Genomic DNA, 18,745 nt, shown 5'->3' with positions numbered 1-18,745 from the left:
CCCCTCCCCCCCGTCCTCCGGGACGCACCCCGAACTCAGGCACGTGCCCCGGGGGACTCCCCGGGGAGGACCCCTCCCCTCCCCCTCCGTCCTCCCCCTCCCCCCTTCCCCGGCACTCCCGGAGGGGCTGGCTCCTCCCGATGCCCCACCCACCGGCTTCCCAAGCGGTCCTCCACCCCTGCGGCGCCCCCTCCCCGCCCCGCGGGCTTCCAGCTCACCAGCTGCTGCCGGGCTCGGCCCCTGCCCACCCTCCCAGTCCTCCCCCCCCTCCACCCCAACCAAGCCCAGCCCGAGCGCACCGCACTGGGCATGCTCGGTAGCCTGGGCAGGTTGGGGCTGCGAGGCGACAGCTCGGGCTCTGGAGCCGGGAGGCGAGATAGAGGAGGGAGAGACTCTGGTTGGTGGCCGGGGGGAGAGGGAGGGAGGGCTGGGGAAGGAGGGAGCCGCGGGCCACAGGCGGGCGGCGGGGACGGGGTGGGGGGGGGTGGACGTGCTGAGCCCGGCGGCCGGGCGGGCGAGCTGGCGGTGCAGCGGGCGGGCGCTGCTCTGTGACTGCGCCGGGGAAGGACCGCGGAGACCCCCCCACCCCTCCGCCCTGCGCCTCATCTGCGGAGGTAAGGACCGCGCGCGGCGGGGAGGCGGGGAGGCCGGGGAGGGGGGCGGAGGCAGGCGGGAGGGCGGGACCGGGGTGCGCGGGGAGGGAAGGAGGAAGGGGGGGTTCGGCGAGGGCTCTGGATGGCGGGGAGGGGGTTAGTGGCGCCGGGAGCAGTAAGTGAGCCGCACCGCCAACAAGAGCTCACAGATCCGCGCGCGCACATACACACGCACACACACACACACACACACACACACACACACACACACACACACACACACACACTCGCGCACACGGGGTCTCTCCAAGGCTGGCTGAGGCGGCCGTGGTCGCCCCCTGGGCAGCTGCTCCTCCAAGCCAAGTGTGACAGGTAGGAAGAAGACATTCCCGGATCCCGCCCCGAGGTGACTCCCCGCCCGTCGTCCCTCCCCCCCCCGCCCCCCGGCTCACCCCGACCCGCCGTGAGGAGGGGGGGGTTGTTTGCTTTTGGAGGGTGCGTCCCGGACACGCGCGCGCGCGTACACACACACACACACACACACACACACACACACACCCGGATGCCCTGGTCGGGTTCCCGGGGTGCAGGTGCCCCGGGTGCCAGACGCCCCGCGCTCTCGCGCGCGCGCGCCAGAGAGCCAGGAGACTCCGCCGCCGTCCTCCCCCCCCCCCACTCCCCCTCACCCTGTCCTCCTCCATCCCCTTCCACATCCCTGCCTCTGTTTGCCTGGTGTCATCTCTTACTGGGGGTTTTCCTCAGGCTGCTCTTTCTGAGGTGGTCACCCTTCCTGGGGACTTGGAAGTAGCTTGGCTCCACGCGTGGGTCTGGTGATTTCGGTTGGGAGTAGTTGGCTTCGGGGGTTACGCGTGTGAATGTGCGTGCGCGTGGGTCCTCACCTCGCCTGGGGACGTTTTAGAAAGGATCGACCCTTTTCCACTTGGAATCACACCGATTGGCTCGGCACCCCTTGGGGTGGTGGGGGTGAGTGGGTGGTGGGGCAGTGCGGATAAACTGAAGAAGACTACGGATGTCTTATTTTCAGAATTTTAAAGTTGCTTATTTTCTTAGCCAGTTACGTGTCGTCTAGATAGTACTGTGTTTCCGAGTTTTAGACTTCATAGAGTGCAGAATCAAAGTATGAAAATATGGAATTCTCCAAGTTCCAAATGTCTCCCCAGCCCAGCGGCAACTTTATCTACAGCTATCCCACTATCATAAAACTAGTATTTTTTTTTGTCCCTGCCTATTATATTTCCACAACTAACGCATGCATTTAAGCGTTGACTCTAACTTCATGTAGACAAGCCCTGAAGTGATGCTAGCTATTATTGTGAAAGCAAAGTGTTTGAGATTTAATTGGGGGCAAAAAAAATATTCATAGAAGGTCGTCTTTTTTTTTTAAGGCATAGAAAATGTGAATACATAACGGGTCTATACATTTAGCAGTGTGTGGACATAGCTGTTGAAAGATCTTGTTGGTTTGTAATAATGTTACCTAAGCATGGGCAACTGTGTTAACAGCTCAAAATGGAATTGAACTTCCCCTTTAAAGAGAAACCAGATTCATAAAGGCAACATGACCAGGAAAAGCAACTGGTGACTTTAACCTAGGCCTTCTCCAAAAAGGTTAAGAAAGCCTTGAAGAACTGTTCTCTTCAGTAGGGAAATGGTGTGTGTGTGTGTGTGTGTGTGTGTGTGTGTGTGTGTGTGTGTTTAAAGTGTTAACTTTATCTTTTATTAAGATGTTGGTTTGACAACTATGTGATTGAAGTGAGAAAGAACCTACTGGCTTGTACTCTTCAAACTTCAGTGGCCTGAGTTCAGTGCCACTCAGAAGATCAAAAATGAATTGGAGCCAGGGTGGTGTAATCCCTATCTGTTATATAATCTAGTAGGTTGTTTTTCATATAACAGCCTTGCATATTTTTCGGCTAGTGTATTGATCTATTATGTCATATTTCTTTTGAAGTGGAGAAGTTTAATAAATGACTGCTGTCTTGGGAGAACACCTTTTATTTTTTAAAATATCAATTTTAAATGGAGCAGCATTTTATTAGCATTTTTATGCATATGAGACATTTACTTCTGGCACTAGCAACCCTTTGAATATATAACATAACCCTGTCTAAAGGCCCTACGAATTGGATTACTGTTTTCTGTCCAACTCTATCATTCTTCAGAACTTAAGTTTTGATTTTGCTTTGATAGTATCACCACCCAGCCCTGAATTAAATCTGAGGTGGAAATGCTATTCTGACGGTAACTGTCAAAACAGAATTTCAAGACTCCATTTGATCAGGGGTGCACATTTACATCTGTTGAAATAATTCTACCTTTATTGTACAAATGTACACCCACACAGAAGAGCTTTGTTCTCAAATACTCTTTGGGAAGTTTTATATTTGGATGCTTGAGAAAATGTGAGTGATGTGAAACTACTTACATTCCCCGGAATCTTGAGGTGCTATGTGTGAGTCTTAGGAAATGATGAAATATGGGGATTTAAAAAGTATTAAGGGCCAGGGGTCTGTGGCTCACTCCTGTAATCCTAGCTACTCATGAGGCTGAGATCTGAGGGTTGTGGTTTGAAGTTAGCCCAGGCAGGAAAGTCCCTGGGACTCTTATCTCCAATTAACCATCAAGAAGTCAGATGTGGAAATGTTGGCAACAGTGGTAGAGTGCTACCCTTGAGTGAAAAAGCTCAGGGACTGAATTCAAGCCTTAGTACCAGAATGTATACACACACACACACACACACACACACACACACACACACACACACACACTGTTAAGGCTTAACAAAAAGCTTTTTGCAGAAATGGATCTTAAAAATTGTCTCATTTCTGAAATATTGCATCCCCAGCAGACCAGCAGAGACCTGTCAGTCCTTCTGGTGCTGCTGTTTTGTCTTTTCCAAGAACATAAGCAGCTGCCTTTAAATTAGTATAGACTGCTGATTTTGGCAACAGAGGGCTGTTATATTCACAGTCTCCACAGAGCAGGTTATTTTCCTGGGATAGATTTGTCTAAGAGTTAAAATGATGACGTTTGTCTTGTACTCATTGGTACCAGTCCTGGAGGTGAAAATGGAGGTGAATTGAACTTTATTGCTGCTCCATTGTTGACTTCATCCTCCTTTCAGGAGGTAACTCATAAAAGACTGTGGAGACAGGGTATGAGTTTTCAGTCTCAGTTTTTTTTTTTCTTCTCTCAGATCTAACTGCAAACTCAATTATCAGACTTAAGGAGTGTTTTTGTTTTTTCAAACTATTACTTCTTTTAAAGTTAGTGGGTAGCTACCACATGTGCTTTTATTTTAAAGACTTTTAAACTTAAGACTTTATGTTAACATCTTTTGTTGAGAATACATGGTACCTTTCTGGATCAGAGCACATAGGGAACAGTGTCAGGCAGGAGAAGGATGATGATGAATTTCCCATGCTTCCTACAGTGTCAGTAAGAGGGAATTCAAATATTTTCAGAGAAAGGTAAATGTTCTTTGAAACTTGTCATTATTTAGTAAGATTGGGGACTAAGTTATTGACTTCGGTGCTCATTCCTAATATAAGGATGAAACAGTGTGTGTGTTAGCACGGGTGAGCCAGGTTTTTAAGAAACTCTCTTATCACAGTGAATTCCTGTAAGATCAAGAATTTCTGTTTGATATGCAGAATTAGGTCAAGGACTAATAGCGGTACTTTAATGAACACAGTTGCTATTTCATGTCCAGATTGAAATTCCTCAAGCAGTGAGTTCTACTTTATAATGTGAGCTTGTAGACACATTCTATGACTGTAGGCAACACCTATCCTTCTATAGATAAATAACTATAGCTTTGCAGCAGATGGATGTCAGCAGCGGTTGTCTAGTTTTGCTGTTGGTGTTTAAATGTTAACCTTGTTTGCAAGGATACTGTTTTAATTCTCAGGGCTATCTGGTCTACTTGTGTCTGCTTCTCTGTCCTACTCAGGAAAGGGACAGAATAACCTTGCTTAGTATGCTTGGCATTTGCTTTTCTGTTTAATGGTTTTTCTTCTGATAAAGCCTCACACTTTAAAGCAGAAATACTTTCTCAACTTGTAATATTATTTATCTAGTTTCACACTTGACTGATATAAAGGTTTTGCTTTATTTACAGTCTGTTGACTCCCTTACCACTCCCTCCCTTCCAATCACACATACAAAATATATAAATGTGCTTGCTTCTCCTGCAGTGAGTAGAGGTAAGCCAGGTACTAAATCTATTACTTGAGTGGATGAATGAGAGGTTGTATTGTCTTTGTTAGACTTAAGCCTGCTTTAAAAATAACCAACCTAGAATTAGTTTTATTTGCAAAGTTTACCTTTCACTCCATTGTAAGCATAACCTGCACAACCTCATTTTCTCAATGTCTACCTCGGTGCTCATGTGTTTGGGTGCTTTTTTTCTCAGTTGAAGGTATAACCCAAGATCCTAGAGGAGTACAAAGAAATATTACAGGCTGTTCAATTCTCATCAAGGAGATTATTATGTGCAGGGGCATGAATGGCCAGCTATTAAATTTTTTTTCCTGCATAAAACCAACTTTTTCTTTAAGGAATATAAACAGTTTAAAAGGGGGCCATAGTCAGGAGATTTTCCTCTGAACACTTTTCTCATCTAAAATCTTCAGTGAGAACATGCGTACCACATGACTACAAGATAATGTTATCTTCTTCCCAAGTCTGGGAGACTCCTTCACAGCTCTTTTCCCATGATCCTTTGGGGAATTCCCTCTTCAGCTACTGGAACACTTTTGGCCCAGGCAAATCATTGTTTTAGGATGTATTGCTCTTCTAAAGCACAGTTTCCCTCTTGAACAATTAAAGGATACTTTTGACTCCTTGGTGTGAATGAATCTAAGTAGCCATTTCCTTAGAAACTGGAAGAAATAAGTAACTCAAACCCATGATAAGCACCTCACATGTAGGAAAGACACCATAGATCATTCATTATGCATTTGACTTCCCCTTTCCTATATCAGGACAGGCATTCCTCACTTCAGACCCACCCCATAAAAGCTGGAGGATGCAGTTTAATGGGTTCAGGAGTGTGGCTGGTGGGTCTTTATTTGCCCTTGCTTCCAAGCGACAATTAGGGCAGGTCTTAGAGGCATTACTAGACCTTGACATTAAATGCGTTCAGAAGAAATAATTATTCCTGTGTGAGTTCAGTTTTAAAGATAGTATTGTGATCCACACATTTTAATATGATTTGTTCCTATTGTAAGTAACTATGTATTTAAAATATGCTCAAAGGTCTTTTGTAGCAAGGTTAGAAAGAGGGTGCAAGATCCACACAAGGTGGCACACATCAGCTTTAGAAATGGTTCCTGTAGGAGATGGTCAGTGGACATTTCCTCAGATGCTAATTGCATTCTGGGTTTGCTCTCATCAATGTAGAGCTTCTGAGACCTTCAGATCTTCAGACACTGACATTAGGGAGTTTGGACCAGCAATCCTAACCATGTGCTGTTCCAGCCATGTGACCTTGGGCATACCCTTTGAGTATCAATTACACCAAGTGTACAAAGAGGATAAAGATATAGGCTAAAGTGCCCTGGACTGCATGCTGAATGATCCAGGGTGCTGTAGTAAGTGGTGCTGCTGCAGGTGTTCCACCCTTCCTCCTACAAGTGCTGCTAGCATTCTCACTCATGCTGCTTATTTTCCTCCTTAAGGGCAAATGGCACCGATGTATACACACACACACACACACACACACACACACACACACACACACACACGCACGCACACCAGTTGGAGAAATTTCTTTCTTTTTTTTTTTTTCTTTTTCATTCTTTTTTAATCCAAAGAAAGATCTAGCAGCTCTCCATTGGCCGTTTGGAAATGCTGCCTGGTTCTTTGGGCTTGTCTCACTCTGGGACTTCATTTGGATAGAGGAGTCTAGCATTAGCTCATAATCTCCTAGGATGGAGATGTTATTTTCAAAGCATCTGTATCTCTTATGTAGGCTGTTTTTTTTTTTGGTGTGTGTGTGTTGGGGGGGTGGTGGTGGTGATGGTACTTTCCAAGGGATTTAAAAATCCAACTTTTTGTTGTTGTTGTTGTTTTCCTATGTAACTTAGGCTGGCTAGATACTCATGATCTTCCTGTGTCAGCTTCTTTAGTGCTGGAATTATAGACTTGAACCACCACACCCAGCCCAGTACCACAGCTCTATGTTATTTGCCATTCAGGTACAAGAGAAAGTTTTGTTTTGTTAATAAGGTTTTTGTTTTTTTTTTGAAAGTTGGGCAAAGTCACAACTAAGTTTCTGGCCTTGCAGCTAGCTGTGAGGACAGAACTGAACTGTAAGATGAGGAAAAGGTGAAAAGGTTGGTGTCATCATTTCATTGTAGAAGTTTCCCCTTTTGCACTTACATGGTGCCAACAGTCTGACAGGGACTAAGGCTAAGCCTTGGGATCCCAAACATTAATTCTAGCTTTCTCAGGGACCTGTGCTGTACTTGGCCAACCATCTGCTGGTTTCATTGGGTTTGTGATGAACTCCAATGCCACCAGGAGCCACCTAAGTAATTTGCACAAGAGCTGTTGACTGGGTGTTAGAGACCTTAAGGAGTCATGGGGTGTTAAGTCCCTTTTCTGTGGAGCAGCTTCAGGGCAGGAAAAGTCCGGTCAGATTTCCACAGGTGGGTCTTGGACTTAGGATGGCCAACAGTTAGGCATTTTCAAGAGAGGGATGAAATCTAGATTCATTTGGATATTCACCAAGGACAGTTTCAGACTCCTCAGTTACATCTCCTCATTTATATGTCTGGACATACTTGAAAATAAAAACATAGGTGCCAACTCTTGGTGTGGCCAAAGTAAACACATCTGGGAAATAAATTTAACACTACCTTCCCCCACCTACTCTCATTTTGAGGTTTTTGTCAAGGTTTGAATTCTCAGAAACATGGCATACTAGAGAACACCATTCCTACTGTTTGACATTGTTTTTAAGGTATTTATTGTTCAGTTGTAAATGTTGTTTATTTTGAGAGTGAAAGGATTTCAGCTTCTGAATTTTGGCTTAATTTTTTTCCCCTGCTCCATTTCCCCCAAGATGTTAGCAAAAATATACACCAAGTACAGAGATATAGGACATGTTTTTTTGTTTTATGGCCATCTTTTAATATATAAATACCCCAATGTAGAGATATGGGTGAATCCATTGATGGGGTCTTGGAGGTTCTCTGGCCTGCATCACTGACTTTAGTTCTAACCAGCCACAATGGTTCCCCCGTCATCCAGTAGTTGCTATATTTGTTCTGATTGAATAGAATGTTTCTGCAGGTTAGTGTTTCCAGGTGCAATCCACTTGAAAGCCCTCATTTTCCTTGACGCAGAGGTCATCCTGGAACAAGTGAAATCCTGTTCCCTATGAGACAGAATATTTTTTTTTTCTTCCTTCTCTACATCCTCCCCAGATACAACCATCAACAACAGTGGAGAGAGCACCTTTCTTTCCTCTTCTGTGTATGCGTTTACAGATAGCAGTACACATATGTTTTTCTTTTTTATTGTATAAACTGGGTCATTCTGGGTTTGCTTTCCTTTGATTTGCTCCTGTCCTTTAACTGGAGACTTTTGTCAGGGTCTTATATTTGTGATCTTTGTTCTTTTCTAACCTTGCATATAATTTGGTAGGCTGTCTTTACCACCTTTTGACCATTTTTCTGTTTTCACTATTGCAAACAGAAAGATGGAAGAGCTTTGTGCACATGCGTGAAAATTTCCTGTAGCTAAATTCCAAGAATTTATTTGGTCCTAAAAGTATGTACATTTTTAAATTTTGAGACAGAATTGTCCATTGTCTTAAAAAATGGAAGCGGGGGAGGGTCCCTGTGAAACTTTGTCTCCACATTAGGCAGCTCTGTCTTTGTCAAGCATGATCCATAATGGTTACACAGCTTTACTAACTCAGTCATATGTCAGTGACAATAGAATGTTCTTAAAATTCCTTCAGAAGATCATGCTTAATCAGAAAGAATTTGCTATTTCAAAGGCTAATGGAAAAGCCCTGCAATGCAGAGATATCTTGTAGAGTTAGAATTGAAGAGTTTCTGAACAGTTTAGTTAATTGTGAAATTCGATCTGTGTCCATAGGGGAACACCATATGCACCTTGGGATTTGTGAACAGGGTAGTATGGCCTTGTACAGGCCATATGGAACAGAGTATGATCTTCACTGGGACAGTTACATTTATTTCATAGCTGAAAATTTTGCTCAAGTGTAATACAGCCAGCCGGCTTCTTGTAACCATAGATTCTGAACTTGTGGGTTCAAGTAAACCACAGATTGAAAATACAGGGATAAAAATGGTGTCTTGTTGGGAATTTGGCTTAGTAGTAGAATGCTTGCCTAGTATGCTTAAAGACCTGGGTTCGATTCCTTGGTACCACATACATAGAAATAAGCTGGAAATGGTGCTGTGGCACAAGTGGTAGAGCTCTAGCCTTGAGAAAGTCCAAGACAGTGCTCAGGCCCTGAGTTCAAGCCCCAGGACTGGCTTGAAAAAAAATGGTGTCTTTACTGAATATGAACATATTCTTTGCTTCTTTATTTAATTTAATTTTATTGTTTTGTGGGTCATGGGGCTTGAACTCGGCCTGGGCACTGTCCTGAGCTCTTCAGCTTAAGGCTACTGCTCTACTCTTGAACCAAACCCCACTTCCCATTTTCTAGAGGTTAATTGGAGATGGGAGTTTCAGATCTTTTTGTGTCTGGGCTGGCTTTGAACCTTGATCTTCAGATCTCAGACTCCTGAGTACCTAGGATTACAGATGTGAGCCACTGGGGCCCAGTATTCTTTTCTTTTTCACTTATATTTCATGCTGTGCTGGCAATCAAACTCAAGGCAAAGTGCTTTACCATTGAGCTTCATCCTTTGCCTTAGTCATTTCCTTTATCATTATTCCCTAAGCTATATAATATAGGAACAGTTTACATTGCATTTAAATGTATTAGATGCTATAAGTAATATAGAGATGATTTAAAGGATACAGAAGGATGTAAATAGGTTACAGGTCATATACAAACACTTCCATTTTATATAAGTGACTTGTGTATCTCTGAGGGGTTCTGGAATTAAACCCTTGTGAGTATTAAGGAATGACTATACTTAATTAAGAATCTGTTTTACCTTCTACTTAGAGAATTAGAAAATTCCAAGATAATGCTGTCTTACCATATGTCTTTATTAATTGATAACCTGGAGTTAATTTCCATGATATTAAAAGTAATATGTAGACAAATAACTCTGTAAGTTAGAAACTACATAATTATTTTCATTTAGAGAAAGATTTGGAAAAATCTACAAAATCTAGGTCACTGATTTTTCACCCTCATTCAGAAGTGACATAATTGTTATCAATAATGTAAATTCAATTATTGGTTACATTTGAGAATTTTATGATGTCTTTGGCAAGCACTAGAATAACTAGTAAATCACAGTATCAGGCTTAGTAAATTCTGCTGTGGATAAATGGCAGGAAAATGAAATCTTGTTTCTGTCTCCCACGGATGGGTATGGTTCTTTCACTGGTTCTATTTCTCCAGCTATCCATCTTAAAAAAAAATTCTGGTTAGGTTGGCAGTGACATCCACATTCTGATTGTATGCCTTCTGCATGTTTATTTTTGCAGCACACTGCCAATTGTAGAAATATGGTAGAATTCAGTCATATTTCCTTGGCATCAAAACCTTGCATATTCAAGGAAAGTCTGTGCTGGGTTTTGCTAATGGAAATGCTATATCGTGTTTCACAGTTTACAGACAATATCCTTAGATAATATCTATGTAAGCTCAATAAATAGTACCACCTGTTAGTCCATTTTTTCTTCTTTCCTCCCTTCCTCCCTCTCTCCCTCCCTCTCTCCCTCCCCTTCCTTCCCTTCTTCCCTCCACTCCATCCCTCCCCCTCCCTTCCTTTCTCCTTCCCTCCTCCCTCTCTCCCCCTCCCTCCCACTCCTTTCTTTCTTTCTTTCTTTCTTTCTTTCTTTCTTTCTTTCTTTCTTTCTTTCTTTCTTTCTGTACTTGGGATTGAATTTAGGACTTTGCACTTGCTAGGCAGGAACTGTACTACTTCACCCACACATTCAGCTCCTTTTTCTATTGGTTATTTTCAAGGTAGGGTTTTACATTTTATTCTCATACTATCTTGAGCTGAATCCTTCTGTGTGCTTCCTTGTGTCTCTGGGGATGACATGCACACTCAGCTTTCCCCATAATTCAGATAACAGTGTGAACCACCAAGCCTAGTCATTGGCTAGATAGACTTTCATAGATGCTGTTACACACACACACACACACACACACACACACACACACACACAGTCGTACTGGGAATTGAACTCAGGATGTCATATTTGCTAGGTTAGTGCTCTGCCACTTGAGCCATGCTTCTTGCCCTGCTTTTTCTCTGAATGGAGCTTCAAGGACATTTCTGCTGAGGTGGCTTCAAACTATGATTTTCCAGCTCTCAGTCTTCTGATTAACCAGAATTACATGGTTGAGCCACTCTACTGGGTCCGGTGACTCTAATCCTCTGTCTTCAAGGTTTTTCTAGGGACCAGAGAGCATGTGAACATCAATTTCTTTGAGGGGAACTCAGAAAAGGAACTCCTCTCTGATCATTTAAATAATATATATTGAAATGAACTTCATGAAGGAGGAATTAGAGCTTTCTTTTGCTCTCTTGTATTTGTTTTCTTTTCCTTTCGTTTTTTTGCTTTCTGTCTTTGGGAGAGCAAAGAAGGGCATACAGAAATGGAGGGACAACTTTGGTTAATCTCATATTGTTACTATATTTGACTTTGTTACCCGGTATATTGTATATACGTTTGTTTATTTATTTGAAATAGGAAAGGGAAGGTGGGAAAACAAGATGATTAGGAGGGGTTGGGGGAGGGAAATGGGGACAAAAACATCAATGTGTGAGCAATAAGGCAACTTCTATTTGGAGAATTAAACTGTAACCCCTCTATATGTTACAATAAAAAAAAAACAAATGGAAGGACAAAAGGTGAAAAATTGCTGCAATGGTACTGCAATGAACACACATTTCAATACAATGATGCTGTGTTGAAAATGAACCATATAATTTGTGGGGCGGGGGAGGGAAAAACTGGGGAGAGAGGGAAGCAGTAACATTGTCCAAAAAGAAGTATATTCCTTACTTGACTTATGTAACTGTGACTCCTCTGAACATCACCTTTATAATAACAATAAAATCCTAAAAGAAAAGAAAAGGTCCTGGGGAAAAAGGTTGGTGAATGGATCTGGAGAAGCAAGTGGCAGTCCTTACCTACCTGCTTTCCTGGAACAAGGTGGACGTAAGTGAAAGGTTAGATCAAGGTTGAAATTCTGTGGTCTGATTTTGTGGACAAATAAGCTGCAACTGCGATAATCACAGTGAAAGTTGGGAATGTTCCATGCCTCATGTATCAGTAAGGCTTTTGATGGGTTCGAGGGTAATTTTTAATCAGTTTTAGCAATTGATTTTAGACCTGGGCATGAGTAATTCATACATCTAGCTAAATTATTCAGAGGATAGACATTTGGATCATTGTGGTTTGAAACTCATCTGGACAGAAATGTTTGTGGCACACCACCTCCAAAATAATCACAAAAAGCAATGCTGGAGACATGTCTCAAGTGGTAGGTCACCAGCCTAGCAAGCCATCCTTGTAAGGCAGAGTCACCGAGTTCAAACCCTACTGCCAGCCAAAAAGAAAAAAAAAATGTGTATTCACATACATACACACATATAACTAAATTAATAAAAAAATTGTTTTTAATGTCACTTGGAATGCTTATTCTTCTTGGGGTGTCTAGAGTGAGAAGTCTTATGTATTGTATGTGATGAACCAAAACTGTAGACTTAGAACTAGAAGGGATTCATAAAGTCTGATGACATAGAATTAGATACCTAAGAAATAATTTCTTTGCTTTTAATATTTTATGAAAATATTTTATCTAAAATGTCAGGTACCTGGGGGAAGAGACTAGAATGAAATTAAGGTTATTAACAGTAATTTTCTTTCATAGAAGTCAATTTAACTGAATCATTAGCATCACTAAGTAGAAATGAACAAGCTGTATTTTCCCATTTGTTCAGGGTGGCAGTAAAAAGTCAGAGACACTGGGCTCATGTATTCCCCTGTTTTCCTGCTCCTTTTGTTTGAAAAGGTGACAGCTTCTCTGTTTGGTTTGTGTATTTGTCCTGTGAGAACAAGTGAAACTTGATTAGAATCATGAAACCACACTGCTGCATGGAATTCATCTCTCTCTTACATCCAGATTCTATGGTAAAAGGAAACAAGGCACTAGCGGTTAGCAGAATGGGTGACTGGGTAAATCAGTGATACCATCTTATCTAAAAGAATCATACTGCATTAATTCATTTTTGCCATGACTTTCATCGTCTTTGAAGTCCTTCAGTCCAAGAACTTGATTGCCCTTTACACACACACAATTATTTTTATATATTAGGGCAGAGCTTTGTGAGTATGTTTCCAGCACCCTGGAATACCACTCTTCTCTATGTTGCTCTCCATTCTCTAGTTAGTTTGTTAATCCTTCTGTGACAGATAATACACTGACTTCTATCATTCTTACAAAGTAATTGACTGAAGAGCTTCTTATCCATGACTTCTGTTTGAGCTCCAGACCCATCTCATCTGGTGACCATGTGGACCTTGAAGTTCCCTGGATGCCTTCAAGTCCAAGTATCCAAAACATGAGCCTTCAACTTCATCCCAGATATATGTATCTTATTCTGGCTTCTACAGTTTCTTTTTCTTTTTCTTTTTTTTGCAAGTCCTGGGCCTTGAACTCAGGGCCTGAGCACTGTCCTTAGGCTTTCTCAAGGCTAGAGCTCTACCACTGGAGCCACAGCACAATTTCCAGCCTTTTTCTATATATGTGGTATCAAGGAATCGAACCCGGGTCTTCGTGCATGCTAGGCAAGCACTCTTACCACTGGGACAAATTCCAGGCCCCACAGTTTCATTTTTATCTCTCATTGCTACCTACTTTTCTCTAGCCAGTCCTATTGTGGTTGCCTAAATTTATGCCTTTGTTGTTTCATGTCTTGATTGTTCCAAGAATTTTCAATCCTTACCACCATTCATTCGCCCATCGTGTGTTCTACTGGCTTTAGGGACCATCAGTTACTTTTCATAGTGATGAAGTTGCCACTCATGTTCTTTATTTATTGGAGGAGTCAGACACCTAAATAGATACTTTTTATCTTTGCCCCTTGACTCCATTCTCCTCACTCAGCTGAAGTAATTTAAGAAAACAAATCTTATTATATAGCATTTTGTTTGAAATGCTTCAACAGCTTCCTGTTACTTTGGAGATTGATTTCTAGTTCCCTAATTTGCCAAAAACAAACCATTCATGATCTGATCTTGATCTCTGCTGTGATGCTTTAACTCCTCCCTTTGTCTCTCCTGCACTCAGACTTATTTGGAAAAAAAAAAAAAAAGATGTAATAGACCATACTGCATACTGACTTTGCTTACTTTCTATTCTATTCCCTAATTTAACTGACTGAATTCTATTGAATTCTTCCCAGACCCTGCACAGTGTCCATCTTCCCTGCAAAGCCATCCTTGGTTTCAACCTCAGCCCAGATCAGTGCCTCATCTCTGATTTCTTATTGGGTGTGTTGCAAATTGTAGCCACTGGCATAACTCATGAAGAATGGAAAAAAACATGGTTAGTGCAAGACTATCACACCGACTCTGAAATGAATGAATATCTGAACACCATTATTGAAAATTCCACAGAATATAAAAATTAGAAAAGCAATGGATGTTCAAGCCAAAGAAACAGCATAATTAACAAAAATGAAATCATCTACAGACTTATTGAAGAGGAAAAGAGTATTCTATGATTATTTATACTGGTCCCTGAAAAGTAGCAGAATGATCAATTTGAGGAGATGATCAGTAATTTGAAAATTCTGTATTCATTATTTCTGCTAACAGAACCCCTGGCATTGTAATATATTAGTAATCTACATCTAGAGTAGATATTTCCCTGGAGATAATTTGTCATTTATTCTTGGTAGACACACACAACACACACACACACACACACCTTTTTTGTTTCCCCATATAATCGAGTTTCATTTTAAACAGATCATGCTTATCCTTTTTTTTTAAATAGTGTAATATAGCATTGAATGAGAAACAGTTTTTATGTTTTTATTTCAAACTTGGTTAGAATTTTAGGGGGAAAATTATTTGATATGACTGTTTTATTAAGTGAGGCACTTGGTAATTTATGATACTTTGTATTTATTTTCAAAGTGACCTGAGACATATGAGTTGCCAACTAGAGAAAGCTATTAATTAATTAAAGGGAAATAGTCTGCTGAATGCTGTTTGTGAAAGAGCATGTTTTATAGTTACAAATCAGGAGGGAGCATTTTGCTTTTAATGGTTTGAATTTTGTGAAAATGCCTTTCACCATCACAACCAACCCCCCTCTCCTAAGCTTAAAGCTTTACTAATATCAGAGATGCCTCATCTTCACAACTGGCATTTTTGTGATTTAACACATTTCTCTTTTTGCTTTGTGTTGAAAATGTGCTGGCTGAGTATGTTAATTATTAAATGTATCATTATACAAGAGGATTAAAATTTAGTTTTAGTTTTGTTTTTTTTTTTGCAGTTGTTAAGAAAATACTTCATGATAACATTTGGAAACACAGAAAAATTTTCCTTTTATTTAAATCCTTTTGGAGCCTGCTAGGTCCACTGAGAATCATAAGCCTGGCCTCATTCTGTCCATTTTTCATTCCCTTTGAAAGAGTTTCAAAGTAACTGGTTAAAGTTCTTCTCCATCTGTCATTAGTAATATATAGGGGATTTCTCCTGCAGATACCAGAGGGCAAGAAAGAAAATGAAACGAGTAGATGATTTGGGTATTAATTCATATCCTGGAGGCGACTCTACCAGAACCAGGCTCTTCTCCTCTGTCTAGTTACATGTTAATTTCTATTTTATAAGCAGCACACACTGACAGGTTTTCCATAAAGCTTGTTAACCAGGGGATCTTGCTTCTTGATCAGGAGCAGCAGATGTCTTTTGACAAACCTTCTGGAAATGTTTCGCTTTGTACTGAATTGAGGTGCTCTGAGGTTTGTTGGAGAGGGGACAACATTAATTAACTGGGGAGGAAGGAATACTTTACTTTTCACCAGGGTTTCTGCCCATCTCTTAGTATAGGTGAGAACATTTTTTTTTTTTTCTTGCAGGATGTCAGCAACACATTTACTTACTATCAATACCTCTTACCTTCACTGAATATGGTGAGACTTTCAGAATGTCAGTCTCTCTCTGGTTTCTCCCTGTCTATCTTTCTCTGTCTCTCTGTGTCTGTGTCTGTGTCTGTGTGTCTGTGTGTCTGTGTGTCTGTGTGTGTGTGTGTCTGTCTGTCTGTCTGTCTGTCTGTCTCTCTCTCTCTCTCTCTCTCTCTCTCTCTCTCTCTCTCTCTCTCTCTCTCTCTCTCTCTCTCTCACACACACACACACACACACACACACACACGCACCAGAGACTCAGAATCTACAGCAGGTACATGGGTCAAACTATAGAGGATATGTGAGAGAGGAGCTATGCTGATGAAATGGAGGAGTTAATTCTTTTAAAAAAAATTATTGTCAAGGTGATGTACAGAGGGGTTACAGTTACATATGTAAGGTACTGAGTACATTTCTTGTTGAACCTCCTCCCTAGTTTTTCTCTTACTTTTCTGTCCCCCAAGACTCCCACCCACAAGTTGTAAAGTTCATTTCCAACATATTGTATTGTGACTATCACTGTTGGCATTGGTTTACCGTTTGTCCTCTGTCTCACCATTTTGTTGCTCCCCTTACTTCCCCAAATCGGATAAATGTATATACAAGACGCAGGGTATAAAAATCAAATATAGTCACAACAGGGGATAAACCAAAGGAGAAAAAAATGAAAGCCAAAAGAAATAAATCATGCAGTACATTAAAAACAAGAACAACAAAGAAAAAACATTTTGTTTCCATTATCTTAGAGTTCATTTCTATTAACATCATCTTATATTGTCATATGTACATAGCTATTAAGCTATTGTAATCCTTTTCTAGGACTATCCTAGACATATTCTAATTATTACAAATGAGGGAAACCATGGAGTCTAAGTTTCTTTGGGTCTGGCTTACTTCACTTAATGTGCTCTTCTTCCCCAAGTCTTTCCATTTTCTTACAAATGGGGGATGTCATTCTTTCTGATGGGAGCATGAATAGGAGTTAATTCTTTGATACGTCTCATATTTGCAAGATGGCTTTGCCATATTTTACAATATTGTGATTTCCCCAAATACTTCAAGCTAAAAATTTCCATAGTCCTTTGGACATAGGCAATGTGCCTGGGTTTTAGAATGTACCATGTTTTATTCTTTCAACAATTCTGTAGGATAGATGTCATGACCTAGCTTATTACATTTGATATTAAGAAAACAAACTAATTAATGTATTTATTGACGTTCACATGGTTGATTAGAGATACACATAGCACTTTAGAATAAAATTGACCTGAATGTATACCACTCTGTTTGCAGTTGTTTATGTACAGAGGAAAGGCTGTGTGAGGACACAGTGAGATGGTTGCAGTCTTTCAGTCCAGGAGCAAGGTCTTATTCAGTAGGAGCCAAGCCTGCTGACACCTTTGTCCTGGACTTCCACAACTGTGAGAAAATTAGTTTTCTGATGCTTAGGTAATCCAGTCTACTGTATTTTGTTATGTCAGTCTCAGAAAACTTTTTTAAAAAACATGTGCCTGAAATAATCCTATTGAAATAGAAACCAAAAACCAATATATGACCAAACAAAATAATATAATTTGTTAGTTCAGTTGTTTCTTTTTGAATGAATTTTACAAATGCTGTTACTAGGGTACTCATGAATCTGCCTTTTCTGTTTAGATGTGTGTGTGTGTTTGTGTGTACATGTATGTATATATGTCCACAATCACATATCCATGCTGAAGCTCCCTCAGGCCTAATTTTCATTTCTCATTATCCTTGTACAATCTTTGATACGAAGCAGGCATTTTATATTTGCTTGTTAATAATTTATTTAAAGGGATGTGTTGGCAATTTAGGAAAACAGAATGGGCAAGCTAGACTAATGGTATTATAATATAAAATGTGGATGCTCTTATCAATTCCAGATAATAACTTTTATATTTGAAAATACATTTCCAATTTCAAAAGGTGATTTTGTTTCAAGCTGTCTTAGATGGCAGAGTGTTTATTTGTTTTCACTGAGCTTTTACACGACTTTTCATAGGCAGAGATGAGATAAATGGCATATTTCTTCTAGTCTGTTTTTGTCTATTTTTCTTATCTGAGTTTCACATACTTTAATGAATTTAAAAATTAAAGCATTTCATGCACCTGAGCTTAACTCTTTTTACATGATTAGCAACCTGAATTATTGTCTACTTTATAATTTGGTAGATAACATTTAGTTTCTGTATTTCTCTGGGATAGTTTCCTCAAACAAAATTAAAGTTATGCTGGCTTTTGATTCTTAGTATTTTAACAATAGTATGAAAATAATTTAGTTTTCTTTAGTTTATTGAAACTTTCTTTTTGTAAATTACTGCTAGAGAAGTGAAACACTGGAAGTTATAAAATAGGAAATATAACTGTTAAAGGGTTATATTTATTACATATTTGTTGTATACAAAGACATCTTTCTAGAAAGCATTGTATGGCATACTTTAAATAAGAAAGAAATACAATAACTTTCCTTTTTCATAATATTACTATTCAAGTAAGACTCTCCGAAGCGATGATATTATTTTGTTAGTTAAATCATGCAGAAATTTCACTATTTAAGTATATGTTTTCTTTAAAATACTTTACCCAGTGAACAAGACAGAACTGTGGCATAGAATGGGATCAGGGTTATAAGTTGTTTACTTTCCTTTGTTTTGTCTAGTTTCCTCTGTGTCTATGTGTAAAATTTTAGTGTTTCACCTGAGTCTATGTGATCATGTGACTGTATTTGAATGCATTGATTATGAACTGTATGGCTTTTTCAAAATGCAACAACTCATTCTCTCTCTC

The 18,745-nt window shown here is 40.4% G+C and overlaps 1 protein-coding gene across 6 annotated transcripts in view; it reads left to right on the top strand.

Annotated features, from left to right (window-relative positions):
* The first annotated feature begins 444 nt into the window (after positions 1 to 444).
* Positions 445 to 18,745, top strand: part of Plcb4 (phospholipase C beta 4) — a 353,129-nt gene continuing 334,828 nt past the window's right edge. For 5 of the 6 annotated variants that reach the window (XM_090352005.1, XM_090352009.1, XM_090352003.1 and 2 more), the window contains exon 1: positions 445 to 614. The gene's annotated coding sequence lies outside the window, so the exon portion shown is untranslated. Of the gene's footprint in view, positions 615 to 867; positions 966 to 18,745 lie in introns of those variants that run through there. The other variant, XM_090352004.1, reaches the window with a different exon arrangement.

Source organism: Megascapheus bottae, chromosome 18 (genome assembly GCF_031878675.1).
Source record: "Megascapheus bottae isolate mThoBot1 chromosome 18, mThoBot2.hap1, whole genome shotgun sequence".
NCBI lineage: Eukaryota > Metazoa > Chordata > Mammalia > Rodentia > Geomyidae > Megascapheus > Megascapheus bottae.
Note: the sequence above shows the minus strand (reverse complement) of the source record. Positions and strands in the feature narration are given on the sequence as shown.